The sequence below is a fragment of the Elgaria multicarinata genome, chromosome 5 (assembly GCF_023053635.1).
Source record: "Elgaria multicarinata webbii isolate HBS135686 ecotype San Diego chromosome 5, rElgMul1.1.pri, whole genome shotgun sequence".
NCBI classification, from domain to species: Eukaryota; Metazoa; Chordata; class Lepidosauria; order Squamata; family Anguidae; genus Elgaria; species Elgaria multicarinata.
The window spans coordinates 29893973-29919027 of NC_086175.1; positions in this window are offsets into that span (position 1 = coordinate 29893973).

Consider the following 25055-nt stretch of genomic DNA (forward strand, 5'->3'; position numbering starts at 1 on the left):
AATCTGCAGGTTAGATTCATAGAAATCCAAACTCTTTTTAATCAGTTGTGGATTTGTCCGGCATCCCTAGCACAGAGTTAGGGATGTAGTACACTTAAGCAAGCCTAACTTAGTCCTGGATTAAGGAGAACCTGGTGAAATTCCCTCTTCATCACAGCAGTTAAAGGTGCAGGAGCTATACTAGAGTGACCAGATTTAAAAGAGGGCAGGGCACCTGCAGCTTTAACTGTTGTGATGAAGAGGAAATTTCACCAGGTTCTCCGTATGTACAAATGACACCTGCTGAAATTTCCTTTTCAATACAACTTTTAAAGATACATAAGCCCTGTCCTCCTTTTCATATGGTCACCCTATGTAAGAAGCAGGGCCTTTTCAGTGGGAGCTTCTTCCTCTTTGTGGCAAGTCTTCCACATGGAGATTTATCATGCTTGCTCTTTTAGATTTCGGTCAGCTAAAACCTGGATATTTTAGCAGGCCACTAGAGTAATAGGATTAAATATTTGCTGTATGCTGTTGGCTTTAACATTTTCCTGGTTTTAGATCTTGTATTTCTATGATTTCATAGCTTTTTTGATGGATTTTTCATTTGGGTGCAAAAAAAAATTAAGCCATGCTGAAGCCCTCTGTAGGATAAAATCATATAACAGGGACAGCAACAAAAATGAACCAGATTTCCACGCCCATAGCAGGAAAACTGTGTGCTGTATAGACTAAGTATTTTAAATGGTGATGTAAAAGATTTATTTTATTTTATTGTTGCAGTAAATCTCTTGCTAAAATGAACTGGGAAGTAAAACTTCCATTTGCTTTGTTTTACCCAGTGGAATTTCCCCTGCCCTTGATTGTTTTAAAGGCTACTTCATATGTTCTCCAGGGACCTAGACCTATGTTTGTCCATTGCATAAATTGTGAGATACTGGTTTGAAAAAATGTGCTTCTCCATTGCATATATGTTGTGTGAAGTATTTTATATTTGTCTCTCCTAAACCTGTTGCCAATTAGTGACCCAATGTTCTGCTGTTAAGAAAGAGGGCAATAAAATCAATTTTGCACCCTCTCTATGTTATCCAGAATTTTATAATCCTCTTGCATGCCGTCTCTGAATTGGAAGGTGCCCCAACCCACTGATCATATTGGATATAGGGTAGGGTAGCCATATGTTCTATTTTACTGAGGACAGTCCTCTACTTGAAGGCTGCCAGAGGATTATCCACTACTTTGAAGGCATCCCCTATTTGAAGGGTTGTCCAGTCCAAGTCTGATATAAAGACAAAGAACAATAAGGAAAAAAGAGTTGGGCCTTGAAGGTGTCCATCAACAGCATCTAGACAGGAGACTGAGCAAGCCACAGAGATCACCTGGTCACAGTCTTTCACACACTGGTGAGATGACCTGTATTTCTCTTTAAATTACATAATTATTTCTGAATGTGAAACTATACATATAAATTAGCATATGCAAATTTTATGCAAATTGACAGCCTCAATTGTCCTGCATTTTCATAAGTGGCCATTCTAATTGGTTCAAAAAAAAGGGAAAAAAAGAGCAACAGGTTCTCAGGATGCAAAGTATTTATTTTCATGAAGCCCGACGCATTTCACTCTGTACTTTATCCAAAGGCCTTCCTCAGGAGGTTGTTAGAAGACAGTCACCATAGATTATCACAGGAGACACTTATTTTGCTAGAGAAAATTCTTCAGACACTATCTTCTAACAACCCCCTGAGGAAGGCCTTTGAATAAAGTACAGCATGAAACATGTTGGGCTTCGTGAAATAAATAATTTGCACCCTGAGAACCTATTTCTCTTTTTCTGACCTGTCTTGGATGCTCTCCTCTTGTTTTTGGTTTTTCACCCTAATTGGATGCCATTTCCTGTAGCTTTGCCAGCTCTTAATTTGGGCAAAAATGTGAGATGTACAATACATACAGTACTACTGGAACAAGAGTTGACAGAAGGTTGACCTGGGTGACTACTGCTGCTCTCTGCTGATTCACTTGTGTGTAGGCCTCTAAACAGATGACTGTATGCCCTCGTGTTGATTGTGGAGGGAGTAATTGAATTCCGGGCAGTGAGTTTGGTGTTTTTTATGTGGAAGAACAGTAACAATTAGTCATCAGCCACTGTCTGCAACGTTCCTAACTCCTCAATGACATTTTAAATCTAGGGGCAGGTCTACACTAGACAGGATATAATACTTTGAAAACAGTTTGAAAACTGTATATGGAGTGTGTCCTGGGCCCCAACAGTTGTCACTACTGTGATAAACCAGTAGTGTAGATCCTGCCTAAGTTAGCAGATCATGCAATGGAAGAAAGCAGAATGAGTCTTATTTTCATAATTATGCACCATCTTAGCTTTCTCCAGTGTAGTGAACTCCAGCTGTTTTGGACTACAACTCCCAGCTTTCCTGATCATTGACCATGCTGGCTGGGACTGATGGAAGTTGAAGTATAAAAACATCTGGAATGTACCAAGTTGGGAAGTACTATCTGTTTGCTCTGTTTGATATCAACAATGTACAGCAGGATCCTTCAGAAAGTCCTTAACCTTCTCCTTTACTGTGGCATCCCAGGAGGACTCTGGGTTCCCCTGGCTTTACCATTGGGACCAAACCCTAACTTGCCCAACAAATGAATAACTGCCATCACCTACTGAATTAATAGGGCCAAAGGACTCTTTAGTATTTTGGGGTGCAGGGAGAGATCTGACTGGTATTCTGAGAGTTATATACATTTCCTACAATATCTAATTTCACACCTCTCCAAGACAGTATCAGTTATTTATTTTATTATTTATTTATTGCATTTCTATACCGCCCAATAGCTGAAGCTCTCTGGGTGGTTCACAAAAGTTAATTCAAAGTTTGAATCAAACAACAGTATAAAAAAAACAATATAAAACTACAATATTAAAGCAAATCCAGGATAAAGCAGAGTGCAGGACACGGAATAACGGGCTCAAGTTAAAGGAAGCCAGATTCCGGCTGGACATCAGGAAAAACTTCCTGACTGTTAGAGCAGTGCGACGATGGAATCAGTTACCTAGGGAGGTTGTGGGCTCTCCCACACTAGAGGCATTCAAGAGGCAGCTGGACAACCATCTGTCAGGGATGTTTTAGGGTAGATTCCTGCATTGAGCAGGGGGTTGGACTAGATGGCCTTGTAGGCCCCTTCCAACTGCTATTCTATGATTCTATGATAAAGACGAGCAGCAATGCAGAGATTGATACAGATTTAAAATATAACAGTAAAGTTAAAAGACAAAGATGGTAAACTGTTAAAATGTTGGGAAAATTAAAAAAGGTGTCAAAAAGAGCATAACATAGGTGCTAGGTGAACCTTTCTAGGGAGCTCATTCCACAGCCGGGGTGCCACAGCAGAGAAGGCCCTCCTCCTGGTAGCCACCTGCCTCACTTCCTTTGGCAGGGGCTCACAGAGAAAGACCCCTGACAATGATTTTAGGGTCTGGGCAGGTACATATGGGAGGAGGTGTCCCTTAAATAATATTCTCCAAAATCCATTGCACTGATGGCTCTTCTTTTCCTCACATCTCCTAAAGTTGTTTAGAGGTGTTTAACAAAAGCTATTAGACAGTGTACCTTGGTCCCTTCTTCTGTACTGTGTCTGGGCCTTATTGTAATGTAGATCAGGTATGTCCATGTTTTGTATGCCCAAGGGCCACTCCAGGCAGTGCTCCGGAGGAAGATGGAGCAAAAATGCATTTTGACCCCAAACCTGATTCTGTAGTGAGGCTTTGTAATAGAAGTAGGTCATGGAGAAATAAGAGCTTTGCAGATGGAGTTTATTGATTTCTTTAGGGCAAAATCCTATGCACATTTAGACTGAAAAAAGTCCTGCAGCTCCCAGCATTCCTTATTCACCCATGCTGGCTGGAGAATGCTGGGAATTGTAGTAGTTTTTTCTGTCTAAGCATGCATAGTGTTGCACCTGTAATGGTGTACAAGGTGGTTAAAACAAAATTGCAATCAAAACGTAAAACAGGTATGTCAAGAATCAATCAAAACAACGAATACCAGAGCTTTCACCAAATTTTGACAGAAACTCTCTGTGTGTGTGTGTACATTCCATGTATTTTTCCCATGTATTTTTCCCATGAGTAGCACCATCCAATATCATCACCCTACATGTACATTAGTTAGCCTACTTATCTGGAAATTGGCTGTTCTGCATAACAATGCCTCCACATCAGAACAAAAGAATTGCATTTCTGGATCCAACCATAGTCCAGCTCATAGAGCATTAATATTATTTTACAAGTAACAGTCAGCAAGAAGACAGTGAAAGCTCAGATGCAGACAACGTTCATTCCCCATTTTTAGTTCTCAGAATCTGATATTTAGACATATGCTGCACCCAGAGTGTGATTGAGAAATTGGGATGATGTTTTCTCCCAAAATTGCCCCTATGTGTTAGATTTCCATTGGGCACTGTTATTACAGACTTCAGGCTGGAGGGTTCTACTTTGATTTTTACTAGCACCACCTGGAACTGATCCATGGGGGCAGACACATAATTAATGAGCAACTTGTCTTTTAGCACATGCTCAGCACAACGATTTGTCCTCAGTACCAGAACTGAGATCTATCATGAGGCCTGGCTCTACCATTAAAAAGAGTGAGGCAGCTGCCCAAGGTAACAGATTTTGGGTGTCATGAAAAGACAGGCAATTGTTAATGACTTTATTTATTTTATTATGGGGAGAGGCACTGGTGAGATATTCTGCCTCAGGGGCCAAAACAGCTTGACTGGCCTTGGCTACTGTGCACCTTGATGAACGTGTGTGTGTGTGTGTGTGTGTGTGTGTGTGTGAGAGAGAGAGAGAGAGAGAGAGAGAGAGAGAGAGAGAGAGAGACCACATGCTATTCCACCTCAGGCAGCAGAACAGCTTGGGCTGGCCCTACCTATCATACAAAAACCCAGTCCAGATCCCCCTCCCCAACTATCTTTGTTTCAGTAGCCCAATTTAACACCAGCACCACTCCATTTAGTTGTTGCTTGCTGTTGTTAAACACCCAGCAGTCAAAAACCTTTGCTGATCTCCTTCAGGTTATCCAGAGATCAGCCAATATGTCATGATGTACATGTTTATCAGCCCTTTCATAATACTATATCTCATTCTCTCTTCCTTTTACATCATCGTTATCTCAACCGTATTTGGTTAATTTAAATTGCAGCAAATGTTGGCCATTCCTGGAAACAAAGGTTGTTCATAAAGAAGATAGTATGGAATGTAGCAGAATCCAACTTAAAGGCTTCCATGGCATTAAACCATAGAACTTCATAGATATTAGTCAGGAACAGTAAGGCTGCAATCAGGGACTTATTCAAATAAATAATGTCATTTCCAAGATGTCAACTGAACCAGGATTTCTTCCCCAGGGTGGGGTGGATATTATGAGTAAGAAGATGCCCTTTTTATCTTGGCAGTTCCCTAAACAACATCCTTGTTTTTCAGACACTCTCTACAACAGGAATTGCATTCCATTTCCTTTGGAGTCTCTGCTTTTTAATGGAAATGATGTTTACTGTCAAACAAAGGCCAGCTGGGTTATTCTAACCATTTGTCTTTCTGGCTTTTGCTCTGATGTTCTCTAGCTGTCAAAGACTGTGGACAAACGCTCTGGTGGTAGATTGGTTGAAAGCATAGTATATACATCCTTTGTGTGGCACACAAGACTTTTTTTTTTAATCAGATTATTTTGTTGCTTCTCCTTCGTGCCAATTTGATGATTTTATCTGTTTATTAAGAAGCCAAGTATGCACATAGTTTTCAAAAGGAATTTCCAACTCAGAGTGCTGGTTTGGACCTTTAAACTCTACACAGCTTAGGACAGGCTATTTGGGGAAAAAAATGCCAGTCACCATATATACCCAGCCCTGTACTAAGATCTTCAGAGGGCCTCCTTCAGGAACCCCACCATTCTTCTCCCCAGATAAGTTCACTTGGCATCTACTTTATTGTCCTTTTGGAGCCAGGCAAATGGATTTTTATTTCCCTGAACATTTTATATGCAATTCTAAACCAACTGATTGTTTTATGGTGGGTTTTTTAATCATCTGGTGGCTTCTCTCTCTCTCTCTCTCTCTCTCTCTGTGTGTGTGTGTGTGTGTGTGTGTGTGTGTGCACGTGTGTATGTCTACACACACACACGATTAGATCCAATGGCATGAATTACCACCCATCAGTCATTCTGCAGATGTGTGGTAATACCCCTTCCCAGAACAGATTTTTGGGTAGTGTGGAGGGCTACAACTGTCGGGGGGGGGGGAGGATCTACACTACTGCTTTAAAGCACTTTAAAGAACTTTACAACAGTTTTGACAACTGTTGGGGCCCAGGACACACTGCATATACAGTTTTCAAAACGTTTTCAAAGTGCTTTAAAGCGCTTTAAAAGCAGTAGTGTAGATCCCCGCAGGTCCGGGGCCGATTCAAAGTGCTGGTATTAACATTTAAAGCCCTAAACGGCTTGGGGCCAGGTTATCTGAAGGAACGCCTCCTCCCATATGTACCTGCCCGGACCCTAAGGTCAACTTCAGGGGTCCTTCTCCATGAGCCCCTGCCAAAGGAAGTGAGGCAGGTGGCTACCAGGAGGAGGGCCTTCTCTGCTGTGGCACCCCGGCTGTGGAATGAGCTCCCTAAGGAGGTTCACTTGGCACCTACATTATATGCTTTTAGGTGCCAGGTGAAGACCTTTTTATTCTCCCAGCATTTTAACAGTCTATAAATAAATTTTAACTTGGTGTTTTAAATTTGTAATCTTGCATTGCTGCTGTTTTTATCCGGTTGAGCTTTTATATTGTATTTTGTATTATGGTTTTATACTGTTGTTTTATACTTTGAATGTTTTTAATTTTTGTGAACTGCCCAGAGAGCTCCGGCTATTGGGTGGTATAGAAATAAATAAACTGGAAGAAGAGAGCAAGGAAGTCTAATCACACTACAGCACTTCTGCTTGCATAACACTGGATTTAAATCCAATGTATTTACATTTCATTGTTTTACTCATTTGTAAACTGTCCTGGAAATATAATTGGAGGGTGATCTTAAAATTGATATAATGAACAAACAAATAAATAAATTAAAGTAAGGCCAGGGATATTGGATCCATTCACTTGTTAGCTCCTGCACAAAGCTGAGAATGGGTTAAAAAAAGCTCTTTAACCCCATGTTCACCGCTGTAAACAAAACAGCAACTGAGGCCTTAGCTAGACCTAAGGTTTATCCCGGGATCATCCCGGGGTCATCCTTGTTCATGTAAATGACACACAGGATATCCCAGGAACAGGCAGGAACGACCCCGGGATAAACCTTAGGTCTAGCTAAGGCCTGAGACTCTGGACCAGTTCACATCAGCAAATAATTGACCCACAGTGGTTGTGGTTTGGAGATGTCTACAGGCACCCATTCCATATCCCAACTCCTACTCATAGTTTTTTGTTCATTCAAATCTGGTAAGGGTGGGTTATTGGCATGATTAACAAAGCACCCAGAAAACATGGGCTGTTTGGGGGTTCTGAGTAGTTTAATAATCACACCAAAACCCCAACCTCAGGTTTGGATGACACAAGAATCTACGAGCAATTATTTGAACCGCCATGCATCAATTTGATTATGCCAACCCAGTCTTCAACAGAGTACTGCCCTTGTGTATTTCACTATCCATTCCATCCTGTCTGTGTTTTGACTTGCCAGATATTTGTTGCTTCTGTTCTGAGCAAATATTTGTGAAGTGGAAGCAGACACAAAGTGGCAGAGAAGGCCAATCTGATCATATAAGAAACTCAAGGAGTCTGGAAATGGGTTTTGGGGTGCCAATGAAGGCAGATGCAATAAAAGAGGTGTGGTCTACCACCTTTTGTAACACTGCATGGTTTTCTGTAGACCTGGCAATAACTTCTTCCATTTTCTTCCTGTCTTCCTAGTCCTTTCCTTTTCCTTGTCAACTTCATTATTTGACTTTCCACTGTCTCTGCAGTATTTGCTTCTGCCAAGTTCAGATTTGTGGCACAGGGAGAAAGAGAATTTGGCTTTCTGCCTTTTTAAAAAAAATATATATATGAGCAAGTCATGTAGAACTGCATCTTTTCTTTTTCTATCAAAACAGGGGGAGAGGGAGAGAGAGAGAGCGAGAGAGAGCAGAATATTCCATTTTATATAATTGGTGAAATAATTTCTGTACAGTAAAATACCAGCAACATCTCTTTAGAACAGTAGGAAATTGGGCACTGTGACAGGCCTGCAAAATTCACTATGAATTAATACATTTATTTACAGGACACTTTTAAAAAGTTCTCAGAAATTTTGGCACCACTCCCTCTAAAAGTGAACTCAGCTGGCGAGTGCCAACAGGAATGTAGCCAAAATGAGGTCACTGAGAAAGAGGGAGATATCAACTTGGAGGAACACCCAGAAGTACAAAAAAGAAGAAAGAAAGAAACCTAAGGGAGCACACACACACACCCAAAAAAGAATAACATGTTAAGCCCTGGGTATACTCAGTGGCCACTGCATTCTGAGTGTCCATAAGTGGAGGAGGGGATTGAAAACTATGGTAGAAATTAAGTGGAATGGAATATCCTGGCAGAGGGCATGGCTAGCAGGGTGGAACACTGAACAGCAGCATTTGCCACTGCAACATTGTGTTGCAGGTCTGCCTTGTTGCTCATGAATCTGATCTTACAAGCCACAGGTGCCCTTCCGCTCAGTATGTGCCATCATGAAAAGCTTTCTGATAATGCCAGGTTTTCATCATGTGGTGGAAAGGGAGAAGTGACCAGGCCAGGTGGGCTGGGGAGAGAATTCCACAACAATGATGCCACTACAACCTTTATCTTCTTCTTGCCTATTGAATCTGTCAGATTGTAGGGGAAAATGGAGCAAGACCTCTGATGTTGACAGAACAAAGCACTAACTCTTTCTGAGGTTCCTTCTGCCCCTATCAGTCTAGGATGATGGGGTGCTAGCGATACAATCGTCCTTGCAAATTCATCACAGACATCTTCCATGAAGAAGCATTCAACCCACCCAGGTTGGCTGTTGGTAGAAAAAAAGTGCCACCTGCATTGATGCATCACAATCATAGTCAGTTTATTTGTATATTCAATACATTCTGCTCAAAGCAATTCACAAAAGAAAGATATGCAATAGCCATCATGATAATACTGAACGAATAAACAACAACAAAACATAAATAAGTGTAAGACATAACAGTAAATCAATTAACACGATCCAGTACCAATAATATCAACGTTATATTCCGTAAAACCTAAGAATAAGATTCAATGATTAAAAACAACGACAGGTATAAGACCAGAGTTAAGGGTATCTCATGTTAGATCAAGCTCTACTAAGCCAGGAAATTGGAAGCTAAGGCTCATGTCTTAACTGACATGCCCTGTGATCAGTGATGATGTTGTGTTTGCTTGCAACTTAACTTCCATGCACCCACACATTTCCTTAGGCTTCCAGTCCCAAATCCAGATGGGGAGGACGGAATGCTTGGGTCCTGAACTGACATCCGAAGCATCTGAGCCTTACTATATTGCTAGAGGTATCCTCCTGTGAGTTGGCCCATGCCTGTTTGTAGCTGGCAGGATGAGTCTCCTCTGATGCAGAGATGCTGAGAGTAACACTGCTGCTAATAGTGCTTGTAGATGTGTTTCTTAGCACCATTGTGGTTTATTATTTTGCTAGTAATGAGAAATGTCAAAGCGAATTTCGAAAATAATACAGCCATATTATAGATTTTTAAGAGGCACCAAGAAAAAATGTATCTAGGCAGTGTGGGAGTAAGGAACATATTAACTTTTAGCTTCATCCCACGTACCTGTTTCCCTCGAATTATCCCCTATAACAATAAGTTGTCATGGTTGTTGTTGTTGTTAGCTAAATCACACCCCAGGCAGCAGCCCTCCTAAGATCCTTTGCATACCAGGAAATGGGTTTAAGGAGGGAAATGTAAAAAAAAATCATAAAAAATCAACGGATGACCCAATCCAATTCAAATTTGGTATGCTTAAAGCTCTTCTTAATATCTATTACAGTGTCAATTTTGATGTCTTTATCTTTAAAACTTATGCAGATGTAAGCATTTGTTTAATTTTTCTTTAAACATGATCCTGTGCCCACAGTGGCCGCTCGGAAAACAACAAATGATTCGCTTGAAATCTAGTAGCTAAATACCTTGATTCTTTTCCCTTTATAGCACAATTAAAGGAGGATGTATGGGAGTACTTCACAGTCAAAGCAGATTATAAACTGGAAAACTTCAGAGTACTTCACAATAAAAGCAGATTATAAACTGGAAAACTTTGTGGAGTCCTTTGCACGCAATTCACAGTGATTGCACAGTATAACGCTGGTGTGATAAAGCTCTTTGAGCAGGAATGGGTTGCTTAAGTATTTATATTTGTAGGCCAGTGTCTTTCCCTCTCATGTTCATACCTGAATCGTATCCAGGCACTACAATTCTGCTTAATCAAAGGTAAAGATGATACATGGGCTGAATGAATTCAGATATACTTGTGAGAATTGATGAGAATTGTCCAACACAGAGAACGAACAGGACCTCAAATGGTATTTCTGCCTTCAGCAACTCAGCACATGAACCTGTGTTGCTTTTACTTCCCACATGGGAAGTATATCTGCTTTCAGGGAGGTGGTGTGAGCCCCTGTACCTTCTGCTTCCCTGACATATGCATCCATCCAATTTCCCCGAGGATCAAACAACATATTACTTTAAAAAACAAACAAACACACTCAATGGTAAGCACTGGGAACTAATGTGGATCACGATCCTAAAGTGGGGAAATAAGGGGCTTTAAGCCTTTGCTCTAAGCCTGCAACTGGATACCGTTTTGACATTGTAAATTGGAGGCATGGGATACCTGACTGCGACTGGAACCACAGCCAGCGAGGGCCGGGGTGTGTGTGTCCTCCTACCACCTATCCACAGCTATGGCCCTGATTTGGGTAGTAATATGCAGCCTAACCTCATGAGGACACATTCCATAATTTTAAAGGAATGGGCATTGCACATAAAACACAGTAAAATTCCTCTGAACCCACTGCAGTACTCGCAGCACTTTAGCTTCAGAGTGAAACTGAGCATGCCTGACTTAACGTTGCCAGCAGTTACTGCCATAGGCTTTCAGGAGGCACAAGCACCTTAATAACCTTTGAACCACTGCTCAGAATGTTGCCAAACCATGAAAAACGCTTCTCAACAAATCTGAATAAAGTACATCAGCAGTTTTCACCAGAACTTGAAATAAATATAGGATAGTCTGATCTGCAGCTTGGAATAAAAAAGGACAAATAGGTCAGTTTTATGCACATTTTAACTTGCTGTACCCATGGTAATTTGTACTGGATCAGTGTGAAATTTTACAGTTACAGAGCCACTCAGGAAAATCCTGGGCACCAAGTTTCATGTTATTAGTGCAACAGGTGTCATTTTTATAAGAGGAAGAATTTTGAGGGTTATTATGGTGACTCACCTGACTAGAGGGGCACACCTATGCCTTTTTAATACCTCATTTACATTAAGCATATAGCAAAAAGAAAGAAAGAAAGAAAGATACCTCCCCCCCCACACAAGGGACTTCAAATAGCCCACCCCCCAACTGCAGAAGGTGACCTCCAGACGAAGTATGAAGCATTCTAGGGTGTGTGGCAAGGCAGGTAACAGAGTCGTCATGGCAAACAGAAAGTCTGTTCCCACATTTTAAGGACCACTGGACTAAAAGAAAGCAGCAACAACATTTCTACCCTGCATTCTTCCAGATTATGAAGCTGACTGTCCTTTATTCCAGAATCAGTAGGTAGATGGCTATGGCTGTTTTTTTTATTTCTTTTAAAAATAGGGAACTAAAAGGAATTAACATAGGGTTTGAATTGCTTAATTGAGGGGTTTCAGTGTGAAACTTTAAGCTAATGGGCTAAAATATTTGGTTCAGTTCATAAAATAGTTACAGAACTGGGGCGTGGGGCATTTTATTCTGTCTCCTGGAATATAACCATGGCAACCAATTTATAATATAATGAAACAAATAGCTTTGAAACAACGTAAAATTACTACATAACATTTGTGGGACTAGAGCTAAGTTTGTTTGAAGTGAATCTTCTCTGATCACTTAATGAAGAAGTCAGCCATTAAAATAAATTGGACTTCATTGGGTATATTAATTACGTTTAAGAACTGGTAGCAAAAGAGGTAAGTCAATTTTTCTGTTAGACTATATTTCCTTTGTTTGTTTGTTTTAAAAAAATATTCCAGCTTTGCATTATGTTTCACAATTTGATATGCAAAGATGAAGGAGCTGTTTCTGAAAGTTCTTCAGTTGTATGATTGCAATAAATCCTTTAGAAGTGTGTGTTTTGTATCTATATGAATGTGTTTTTACCTCATCACTCCTGACGTGGAACAGAGCTGTGGTCACACAGCACAAACAGAGATCATATACATGGTTTAGATGTTTGCTTGAATACATGAGAGTTGAAGCTGTGTACTGAGACAGGGCTGTGCATGTTGGCTCTGTCCTCTACTTCTCCAGGTGTGCCCCCCTCATTTAAGACCTTACATGTTTTACCAGCATGATCCGAATGGAATCTCTACTCATGTTTGCTTGAATGCAAGTAGATCACAAAACATACTGTACCTCATTAGGGTTCTCAATCATGTGGATAGTTCTATAATATTCAAGTTAATCCTGACAGTGCCCATAGATGAATATTGTTTTCCCTGGACTGGCCTTCTTGTGCAAAGTACAGTGCAGGCACACGGGATAATGGGTGAATTTTAAGGCATACTCTCCTTAGTTTATACAGGATGACAGTGAAACCCAACGTACTTTCTATTGCCCTGTGGGTATTGAGAGTGCATTCTAGAATATGTCTCTGAATAATTTTAGGGGTTCATTTACATTCATGTTGACAGGAAACATGGGTGTGAGGTGTTGGCTTCTCTTCTGTTTGAGGCCTTAGCTAGACCTAAGGTTTATCCCGGGATCATCCCGGGGTCATCCCTGCCTGCTCCCAGGATCCCCTGTGTGTCATTTACATGAACAGGGATGACCCCGGGATGATCCCGGGATAAACCTTAGGTCTAGCTAAGACCACAGTCCACATGAGCACTAACACCGTCAGTGTCCAGGGGCACCTGGGGACATCTTCGAAGAGTAGATTTGTTTTTTTAAAAGTGGGACTTGGTGGATTTTTTGTGAGGTTTTTTTTAAAAAAAGCTGTAAATACAAAGCATTGCATTCACAGCTAAGAGGGGGAAAACAAGAGTGTAGGAATGGGGTGCTCCCTCCCTACTGGGATTTCCACCCCATCCCCTTTATTATTATTATTATTATTATTATTATTTCTTAACAATGCTCCGCAGAGGCACAGAGCCTTGCTCCAAGCTAAAAAAGTTGGGGGAGGTACCCAACTTTTTTAGAGCGGAGCTTTGGGGTTTTGCCCCTGGATTACATTGGAGTGGTGGCTGCATCATGTAGATCACCTGCTGCCACTCCGAAGCAATCCAGGGGCAAAGTACCCATGTGGACAAGCCCCTTGGCCCCAACAGTTATCAATACTGTTATAAACCTGTATAAAGCAGTAGTGTAGATCCCGCCTCTGACAAATCATAGATCAAATCCTATCAGTCTAAACCTAATATTTTCCATTGCAGGCAGTTCACATACACAGCTGCCAGATTTTAAACAAGTCTGTGTGGTAAAAGGAGTAGGAGAGGGAAGTCAGCATTACATTGTCTACTCAGGGTCAAAACAGACATTGCATTAAATGTGTGTGTAGAAGCTATGTTTTCTTTTCATTTTTACTTTACCGTAGGCACATGCCCCCTCCCCACCCCTTATGCTAGGAGCCCAATCCAGATGGCCTTGTGCCTGCTCTCTAGCAAAAATGAAAACAAAAAGACATAGCTGTTAGGCATCCATTTAAAGTAATTTCCATTTTGGCCTTCAAACATTGAAATCACTGAGAGACTTTGGGGTCTTAGCTTAGCTGCTTCACAGGATAATTGTGACGATGTGTGGGGAGGGTGGGGGTGGGGGAAGAACCATGTTCAGTGTCCTCAGCTACTCGGAGGAATAAAAAATATGTACATGCATTTATGAACCAGCTCTAAATATCTCTAGATTCACAAGAAGCGAGCACATTGTAGACTGGGAAGCCAGAACCAAACCACAGACATTTCTTACTTCACCTGCTGTTTTCATTTCACATGGCTCCAAGGTCATTCTTATGATCTAATGTGATTTGCTGTCAGGCTGGACTATGAAGTTATACTATTCCTGGGTCACCCATAAACTGATTCCCAGTTACCTAGAACAAATTCACCACACTTATCATACATGTAATCCTCTTCTTCCCCCCGTCCATCAATTCCTGACTGAGTTTAGTCCTATCATCTGCCTGCATCACCACAGAAACATAAGTCAGAAAATGAAGTCATATGGCAGCAGTTTTTCTAATTCATTGATCTCCAGAATAGTCCATAGAACGTACACATTAAAAATAAAACAAACCAGGAACAACTTTCAACAAACCTCTGCTTTGGTTCAAGCATATGGCTTTGCTGCAAAGACCAGAAGTGTGTCTCTCCACAGGCTGCCTCAGGTTCACATGAGGCATTTAGTAAAGGTGATGCTGAAGCCTTTTGACTTGGAGTGAACGATTTTCACCACCCACCTCTTAACATGTGTCACGTCTATCACTTTTCCTTACATAGCTTGTTGATGGTGATGAGCCAGGATGCCTTAGAACCAAACATAGCTGAAGCTCCGTCTGTTGTTATAGAAACTAGTTTCATCATTGATGCTTCTCATTTAGTGACATCTTTCTTGAAGTCATCATCATTTTTGCTTGATTTCCCTTTCATTGGAACCACCAGTAAAGTACTGCCATTTGCCATATAATCCTCCAATACAGAACATATGAAGATTCCCCCAATGAGTTATGTCAGTAATGTATTGAGTTTCACCTTCACAGTGGATGACAAATGGTTTCTGACAATGACTTTATTAAGCTAGATGCTGTGTCTGTGTGCTCACTCTTGTCCTTTATTCTTAACATCATTTCCTTCTTGGGAGGATTCTGGTAAGGATACCAACAAACACTTTCAGTCATTGCCTAGTTTAGTGCTTCTCCATTAGCAAAGGTACTGGCAAAAAGAATCATGGATTAATATCGCTGCGCAAAACCTGAAGACTTGATCCAACTCCTTTCTTCTCAGTGTTAAGGTTTGACTCTCCGTGCACCACCAGTCTCAATCCATACTCCCTGCCACATATTATGCCTTGCACATTATTTTACCAGTTGTTGTGCTATTTAAGTTTCCAGAAGGTTGCCATGACAATGCTATCTGACAGCTTTGATTCCATGCCACATTTTCAGATGTCTGTAACTAATTCAGATTTCTCATGACTGACAGGGATGTTACTGAAGTTCACATTTTCCTGGTTCAGAATATCAACCAGAGTGACTTAGAGGGATCACCACCTTCAATACGAGGCAAGGATTGCCATACTTGAGGTCTTCTTCAGCTAGGATTGCAATCAAAGGTAAAGAAGAACTCCTCCCTCCTGCTTCTCACTTACCTAGCCTGGTGATGGTGGCAGAGGTAGTGGCAGCATAAGAAAGTATTCAGTAGCAGGAAGGACTCAACAAGGGCCTTTATTTATGGAATTATGAGTGCTGCTACACCCGTCTCCCAAGCACCAGGGATCTTGGGAAGTGCAGTTGCTCCTTTGCATGATGCCAGATGCCATGTACAGCAGCACTAGGATTTATTTTCATTTTCTGTTGTTTACTGTTTTGGGGTGGGGTGGGGTAGGTGTTGTAAAATAGCTAGACATGCCAAGCCCAACTCCAAACTGAGACAGCAGACCTTTGGGAGTTGCCCTTCAAAGCTTTTCACGGTCTAGCTCCTGTCTATCTCTCCTCTCTCATCTCACACTATTGTCCCGCTCGTGCTCTCCGCTCCTCTGATGCCATGCTTCTCGCCTGCCCAAGGACCTCCACTTCCCTTACTCGGCTTCGTCCTTTTTCTTCTGCTGCCCCTTACGCCTGGAATGCTCTTCCAGAACACTTGAGAACTACCAACTCAATCACAGCTTTTAAAACTCAGCTAAAAACTTTTCTTTTCCCTATAGCTTTTAAATGTTGAGTTTGTTCTGACTCTATACTGTTAGCCTCACCCTACCCGGTGCCTGTTTACACTTCCCTGTGCCTGTTTGCATTCTCTTTCCCTCCTTACTGTTTACTACAACTTTATTAGATTGTAAGCCTATGCGGCAGGGTCTTGCTATTTACTGTGTAATCTGTACAGCACCATGTACATTGATGGTGCTATATAAATAAATAAATAAATAAATAATAATAATAATAATAATAATAATAATAATCACTAATGGTCTTTCAGAGATGTGTTTCATGCACCCATATTTCAGGAGCACACTCTTAAACTTGCCTCGAAGGGTACAGCCCTTATTGGACTTCAATGCCACCAGATATCCAGATGTGCTCACCAGGTAATGGAGCATTCTACAAATCTGTCAGTTTTGCTTTCTCCCACATTGCATTTTTTTTTTTAAAAAAAACTTAAGTTCTTCCCATCCTGAATATGTCAAATTTTGCAAATATTTGTAAATTCCTATCAAAAACAAACCATATCAGCAAAATTTAATAAGTACAGCTATTTCCAACATAGAGAGGACCATATTGTTCCTGCCCACCATCTAGCTGTTAAAGATGAGGGGCCTGTCAGAAAGAGAGAGAGAAAAAGGAGGTGTTGACACTAGTTCAGCACTAACGTGGTTGAATACAAGGGGATTCAGACTCCAACTTTTAAGAATTAAGCATTCAAAGTCCAGGGCCTAGACTTTGAATGCACTACACTCTTCTTACCAGGAATCACTGTGGTTTTTATTTTCACCAAGCTCTAACTTGCTGAAAATATAGAGTAGGCTTGCACAATCTATGACGCATGCAGTTCACCAGTACATGGATGGAAGCCCACTAAGATTCAAATGAACTTTCCAGTTCTACTGACCACCCATGAATGCAAAACTAGGGGGTTTTCAATCACACCAACTTTCAACTGGCATGTGGGATCAAATTTTACCCAGCTCCAAAAGCCTACCTTTAAGGAATGAGGACCTCCTCTATTGGCTCCTCAGTGTAGCAGCCAGCCTTTTTGGGGTGAAAGAAAAAGAGTTAGTTTGTTTCTTCTGCTGTTTTGCTAGTCCTACCTGCAGCTCTGTTTCTTCCCCATTGCTGGTTTTGGTGTCGGTAGAGGTGCTGTCTGCAAAAGGATGACTGGGAATTTTGTCCACCTTGAGTTTTTTTTATAAGAACTTCCCAAAGTTTGCAAAATTCTTCACTAAACAAGGTAGTGGTACCCTTCTCCCTCCCATGTCATTTTCCCAATAAACCCTGCTATTTGTCCCACTAGGATAGATGTCCTTCAGCAGGCATTCAGGGCCATAGCTAGACGGGGCGATATCCCGGGGTGATCCCCGGGATCATCCCTGTGCATTCACATGATGCACAGGGGATCCTGGGAGCAGGGAGGGATGATGTCTCTCTTGCCCCAGGATCTTGCTCTCCACTTCTAGCCCACTTTTTTCATGGTTTTGAGCTGATCCCAAGATCGCAGAACATTTGGGTGGGTGCTGTAGTTTGTCCTGGCTCATCACAAGTAACCGCAAGGAGCTGGGCATGGGCCACCTCAGGAGCTCTGTGCCCATTGGGGGCGGGGTGGGGGTAGCGGGGAATTTGTTTTTTTTTTAAAAAAAAAAGACTTACCTTCTGTGCACTAGGGCTCATGCGCTCCTTCTTTAAAAGAAAAAAACGGTGGCCGCGATGCTGCATGCCATGTATAGACTAGTGCGAAGATCTCGCGACCATAAAATTGCGAGATCCTTGCTGGGACTGTGGCAGTGCTGGCAATCCTCAGCATTATTTATTTATTTATTTATTTATTGCATTTCTATACCGCCCAATAGCCGGAGCTCTCTGGGCGGTTCACAAAAATTAAAAACATTCAAAGTATAAAACAACAGTATAAAACCATAATATAAAATGCAATATAAAAGCTCAACCAGATAAAAACAGCAGCAATGCAAAATTACAAATTTAAAACACCAGTTAAAATTTATTTATAGACTGTTAAAATGCTGGGAGAATAAAAAGGTCTTCACCTGGTGTCTAAAGGCTTATAATGTAGGTTCCAAGCAAACCTCCTTAGGGAGCTCATTCCACAGCCGGGGTGCCACAGCAGAGAAGGCCCTCCTCCTGGTAGCCACCTGCCTCACTTCAGCATGGCTGAAAACCACAACAGGAACATTTGTGAGAACACAGAACATAAAGAGAGAGCATCTTTCCACGTTTGTTGGCTACAAACCATGCTTTGCCAGTTTGTCAGTTCTGTTCCGTTTATCAAACTTCAGTGTGCATCTTCTTTTGCCTTACAGAGCTGCATGGAAATGAAATCGTACAACATTTCCTAATGAACCATTTAATCCAATCACCCTTCCGCCGTAGCATGGAAGGTCAAAATGCTGCGTTACAGCTATTGCTTTGAAGTCTATGAATTTCTTAAATGTGAAACGTCATTTTAAAAGAGAGAGAGAGAGAGAGAGAGAACAAGAACCCAGGACAGATTAGCAGAATAGCATTCCCAGAAAAGCAGAAAGTAAACAACATTTTGTGTGTCAACCCCACTGCCTCCTTACTGTATTGCCTATTCAGCTTTCAACCAAATTAGGAAAAAATGTGGTTTATTAACACAAGCAAAAACACAGTAGCAGATGCTTATTTGCATAAAGTGATGTTTTTTACCCCGTTTTATGTTTTTTGTTAAATATAACAAAATGTATGATATTGGGCTTTTCCTTAAAAAAAAAAAAAAATTATCCCACCTCCCACCCCCAGACATGGAGAGCTTAGAAATCGTTTATTTTTGTAACACTGATATGTACCATACTGATAAGAAAGACAGCTTCTACATCTTCCTGTGCCTCAGCTATGATGTAGCTCATTACATTAGCACAAAGAAAGCAGGAAATAAATTACCAAAGTGTATTCAGGCATGGCTACAGATTTGACAGCACCTACCCTGTAGAAGATCTATCATTCTGGAAAGGTCCTACATATTGAAGGGACAAGCTTCAATGAAATTAAATTCCTAAAATAGAGGCACTCTGTTTTCTGACTCTTAATACCAGATGCAAAGAGGTCTGTCATAAATGCAAAGTGTTATTGGATGGAGCAGTTTCTTTTCCTTGGCAATCAGTATCTTTAATTTGTGCCTCATAAATGAAGCAAGTTAGCAAGCATAAGGAAGCAGTATTTCATGCTTTAGGGCCTATGGAGATAGCTTTCACAGAGCACTAAATCTGTTGACTTAATCTGTGGGAGTCTGAGAAGTGTGTGTGTGTGCATGAGTGTGTGTAAACCTGAAAATTCAGTGTTGATCAATATCCGTTCCCTAAATACAATACACAGATTATTAACTAAACTTTCAATATATGTTCAGGGTGCAGCTTAATACAAAGCCCATTATTTTTTCCAAAACCTGATTTGTTTACCAAAAAGAACAGGCATGTGACAGGATATCGATGATTAAAAAACAAATTCAAAACAAATTATTTTTGGTCCTCCCAATGAAAATGATAATTTCTAATGGAGCAGCTGCATCGTATGAAAGAATGCAGAAGGGTAATGGTCCAGTTGCAAAGTAACAAAAAGGAAAAATTAGATGGCTTTTCTGCGGTATTTTAGAGAGTTGTGGTGTTTGCTAAGCAGATGGAAAATAGAATGTGACTACATATGATGCCCTTTCAAACTACTGATTAACAACTAACAAAATATTCCATTGTGTAGAAGTTCATTTGGAAGGAGATGCAGTGAATGCTATTTATTTATTTATTTATTTATTTATTAAAATATTTGTATCCCACCCTATATCACAAGGATCTCAGGGAGGTGTACAGATAAAATCATAAAACAATAAATATACAGTGCTAAAAACAATGCCCTGAACGGCTTGGGGCCAGGCTATCTGAAGGAACGCCTCCTCATATATGTACCTGCCCAGACCCTAAGGTCATCCTCAGGGGTCCTTCACCGTGAGCCCCTGCCAAAGGAGGTGAGGCAGGTGGCTACCAGGAAGAGGGCCTCCTCTGCTGTGGCACCCCAGCTGTGGAATGAGCTCCCTAAGGAGGTTCGCCTGGCATCTACGCTATATTCTTTCAGATGCCAGTTGAAGACCTTTTTATTCTCTCTGCGTTTTAACAGTCTATAAATTCAATTTTAACTTTGCTGTTTTAAATTTGTATTTTAAATTTGTATTTCTGCACTGTTGCTGATTTTATCCTGGTTGTGCTTTTATATTGTAGTTTATATCATGTTTTATACTATTAGTTTTATACTTTGAATGGTTTTATTTTTGTGTGAACTGCCCAGGGAGCTTTGACTATTGGGTGGTATAAAAATGCAATAAATAAATAAATAAATAAATAAAACCATTAATAAGCTAAATTCAGTCTAGAATTTAAAAGCAGTAATAACCAATTAAGACAATTAAAACTATGTGCAGGCTTGATGAATTTAGCCATCAAAGGCTTTGTTAAAAAGTCATGTCTTAACTTGGTGCCGAAATGAAGCCGGTGCCAGCGCCAGTCGGGCCTCCAAGGGGAGGGCATTCCACAGTTGGGGTGGCACAAGAGAAAAAGCCCTCTCCCACTTCCCACCACAGTGTATGTTTTGCGTTGGTGGGATGCAGAGGGCTCCTCCAAAAAGATCTCAAGTCTTGGGCAGGCATATATAGGGAGAGGCGCTCCCTCAAATATCAAGGTCCCAAACCATTTAGGTCTTAAACAGCATTACCAACACCTTGAAGCATTTAGGCAGCCAGTGCAATTCTTTTAAGACCAGTCTTTGTGGGATGTACCGGTCTACAGTCTAGCTGCTGCATTTTGCACTAGCTGCAACTTCCGAGTCGTCTTCAAGGGCAGCCCCACGTAGAGTGCATTGCAGTAGTCTAATGGGGAAGTTACTGGTGCGTGCACTACTGTGGATAGGTTATCCCAAGTACTCCAGGCCACAGAGTCCACCTGGGCCTCCAGTGACAAGGATATTCTTAATATAACCTATTGTGTGTGCTCACTCTCGTTGCATTTTCAGACTGGAGGATACTCAGAGAATTAGAGGTGTAACTCAACTCCAATGGTTCCAGTGGGACTCTCTAGGTCCAGCAAAACTGTGCCTATTTTAAACTCACAACTGGAGTTGCCAGATGTATGAAATAGGCTAAATTAGTTCTGAGAATGACTTCGACTGAGCCTTCTCAGTCTGCACAGAGGCCTCATTATTCTTGGAGCATCAGGCAAATTTCATTACTATTTTAAATATGTATACACCACCTTTAATGATAACAGACTCTCAAAGTTTCCATGCTTAGATTCAGTTTCTCCCCATAACCTCCTTCACAATTTGGGTACACTTCTTGCACATTGCTCTTGCAGGGAAATGTGCATATCATGGTGTAAGCCATATCAGTGTCTGTAGATTTCTCACTGACAGAGGTGCAAATTTTCCATTTGGATATTATACGTATTCCTCCATAGGGCAGGATCTGCACTACTGCTTTAAAATGGTTTATAACAGTAGTGACAACTGTTGGGGCTAAGGACAGACTCCATAGACAGTTTTAAAACCATTTTCAAAGTGTTATATCCTGCTTGGTTTACAACTGGCCTAGCAACAGACAAATCAGTCTATTTCGCTTTCTGTAATGTTCTCATTTTCCCCCCAACTCAAGTTTGATCTGTCCCGTTTCTGCAACAATTTAGAAATGCTTTCTTTAAAAAGAAAGCATTAAAAAATGTATACACATTTTTGTGGCATTTTCACATCCACAGAAAGCTGCACACATTTTTGTATGCATTTTCCCCAATGTACACATTTTATAAGCACATCCCCCTAATATATTCCTTTTGGTATGTAATTTCCCCTAAAGTACACATTTTGTACACTTTTTTATTAGAGTTATGCATAGAAAATTTCAGAAAAGTATGAAAACTGAAGAATAAATATGTTCTAGTTCATGCATTAGGTCAGCTTGTATTAACATGCGTCTCCATCATCCCTATCCATAATACCCAGAACTACCTAGAATGAGAAATTAAAAGAGCTAAGACTTTAATGGGAACCTAGGCTATAAAAATGTCATCATTATTCTCTGCAGGATTTTACTATTGGTAACCAGATATAGCGACTAATAAAATCACTATTTCTGTAAGGCAATGTCAGATTTTAAACAGGCCTGGATTCACACTCTTATACTCCAAATCTCTCTAAACTGTTACAAGGGTTACCATAAAAATCCATGATTTTCAACTGCTGGAGTAAAAATTGGGATATTCACTATTTGAGGGCTGAACTGGGTGTAACATTATAGGCATCTTTACAGTTAACATGTGCAATTTTAAAATGCTAATTGTAGCCTCTGATGGGGGAGGCTGATAATAATTGGGGTTGCAGCAGGTGAGGAAGGGGAGTTTAACAACCTTTCCTGTCCTGGCAAAAAACACTTCTTTGAAACTACTATTGCATTGGAAGGGAATTCCCTATTCATGCCAATGGGGGATCCCCCCCTCCACCTGTGAATAGCAGCTTCAGAGAAGCATTTTTTTTTGTCCGGACCACAAGAAGGGAGAAAAACCCAAAATCCCTCTGCCCACCTGCTACAATTTCAGTAATCATCATCCCACCTCCCAGAAGAAGAAGAAGAAGAAGAGGAGGAGGAGGAGGAGGAGAGGGAAGACAGACAGACAAAAGAAGAAGAGAGGGAAGACAGACAGATAGACAAGGAGGAGGAGGAGGAGATAACCTTAAGTGCAAAGACACATTTAATATCATGCCTAATATGGCTCTCAGGTACATGTCCTGGGCAGTCATCAGATGTTTGAATCGTATAGATGGATCTCCTAGAGGGTGGGGGGAAATGTCAGGTTAATTGTGGAAGCTGCTGTGCAGCTGACAGTTCCAGAAGCATCGCTAACAATTCTTCAGATCTCAATTACTATCTGTGCTTCTGTTCAATTATGAAATGACCTAAGTTTGGGAATGCTGTGAAGACTATGTTTAATGCAACTTATATTTTATTCATATAAAGTGTTTGTTTTTAATTTGATTTAGTATGTGTGAGCTGAGCTGAGGTGATAGAAGTGCTAGATTCACTTATTGGGTTCTGGGCTAGCCCAGCTTTGAGCGCCTGTCTGGGGCTGATTTCATGTTGCTGCTGCTGCTGCTACTGCTGTTGTTGTTGATGACAATGATGATAATTTCAATTTATGTTGAGAATACTTGTTATAAATAAAACAATCAGTGAGAAGGATTTCTGCCTGCCTTCAGCTGGTCTGGAGACAGCTCCAGTGAAATTGACATGCTGGTATGTTTTACAGGGATCCTCTGGAGTTGCTGCAGTTGAATCTTCACCAGTATTATATTATATATGGGTGTGCTATTTTGCCCTTGACTATCTGAAATGTAAGCAGAGATTATTTTCCTTCATCAGAATACACCACTGAAAAAGCACTTCAATAAGAAAACACACCCACACACCCACCCCTATATGTATCGGAGGCTGGCAGATCACAATTAGTGCAGGGCTGAACATTTCTACTATTCCATTTTCAGCATTTCGTGGGGTGAAGGGAAAAACTCAGGTGAAAGAGACTGAAGAGGTGAGAATTTAAGAGAATTTTCTCCTTGGGGAAGGGAACAGGGTTTCTACTAGGGATGTGCTCCGCTTCTAATCGGACCGGAGAAGCAGTAGCGGAGCAGGGGGCTTCGCCTGCCATTAAGGCGGAGGCGAAGAGGATTGGGGGGCCGGCGGAGCGTGTCGAAGAGGATCGAGGTGAAGGCGGATCCTTCGCCTCGATCCGGAGCTCTGCCGGAAAGGTAAGTGGGGTTTACCGGGCCCTGCCACTGTCGCTGTCGCCCATGCGGCGACAGCAGCAGGGCCCGGTAACGCCCCCCGCCCTCCTCTCCCTTACCTGCCTCCGTCCGTGGTCCGTCAGCGTCTCCAATTGAGCCCGTGGTTCCAGCAGGAAGTCTGGGCCGCATTCCTCCTTACCGGGCTCTGCCACCGTCGCCGCATGGGTGGCGAAGGCGGCAGGGCCCGGTAACCCCCCCTATGGGGGGGACCGGAGCTCCGATCCGGATCCGGAGCTCCGAGCGGAGCAGAGTGGGCACAGGTGGAGTGGGGGCGGGGCAGAGCGGGCCGATCCGAAAATGGCGGATCTTAAAGTGAAGCGGAGTGGGGGGTCCGTACACACCCCTACTTTCTACATACCTTTTCAAATGTTTCAAAACACACACACCTACACACACTTGCAGGAGCCCAGGAGTTCTTCCTGAGTGCTTATTGAAGAGAGTGAGGTCACATAGGCCATAGCTAGACCTAAGGTTTATCCCTGGATCGTCCAGGGGTCAAACCTGTTCATCTAGGTGACACACAGGGGATCCAGTGCTCAGGCAGGGGCGAACCCTGGATGACCCCAGGATAAACCTTAGGTCTAGCTGTGGCCATAGTCTCCAATAGCATTCACTGCTGGACTCCTCCAACTATCAAGTTAAGTGGGGATGTTTGCTTGTTTTCTAAATAATAATAGTAATAATAAAATATAATAATAATAATAATAATAATAATAATAATAATAATAATAATAATAATAAAGCCCCCTAATCAATCGGCTACACTTCAAAAAGGCATGTGGAAACTCTTGCCCTCTCCTCAAAGAGAATTTTTTTTGAATTTCCCCCCTCCCTGTGAAAGAGGCAGAAAAAAAACAATGGCTCTTTTGTACAGAGAAAGAAAGTTCCTGAAAATAGGGGGCAGGATTTGCCTCAGCACTAATCACAACTCCTAACTTCTTCTAGAAATGCTCCTGGCACAGTCTCAGGAGCAGGCAGGTGTAGGGTGTGTGTGTGTGTGTGTGTTTATTTCC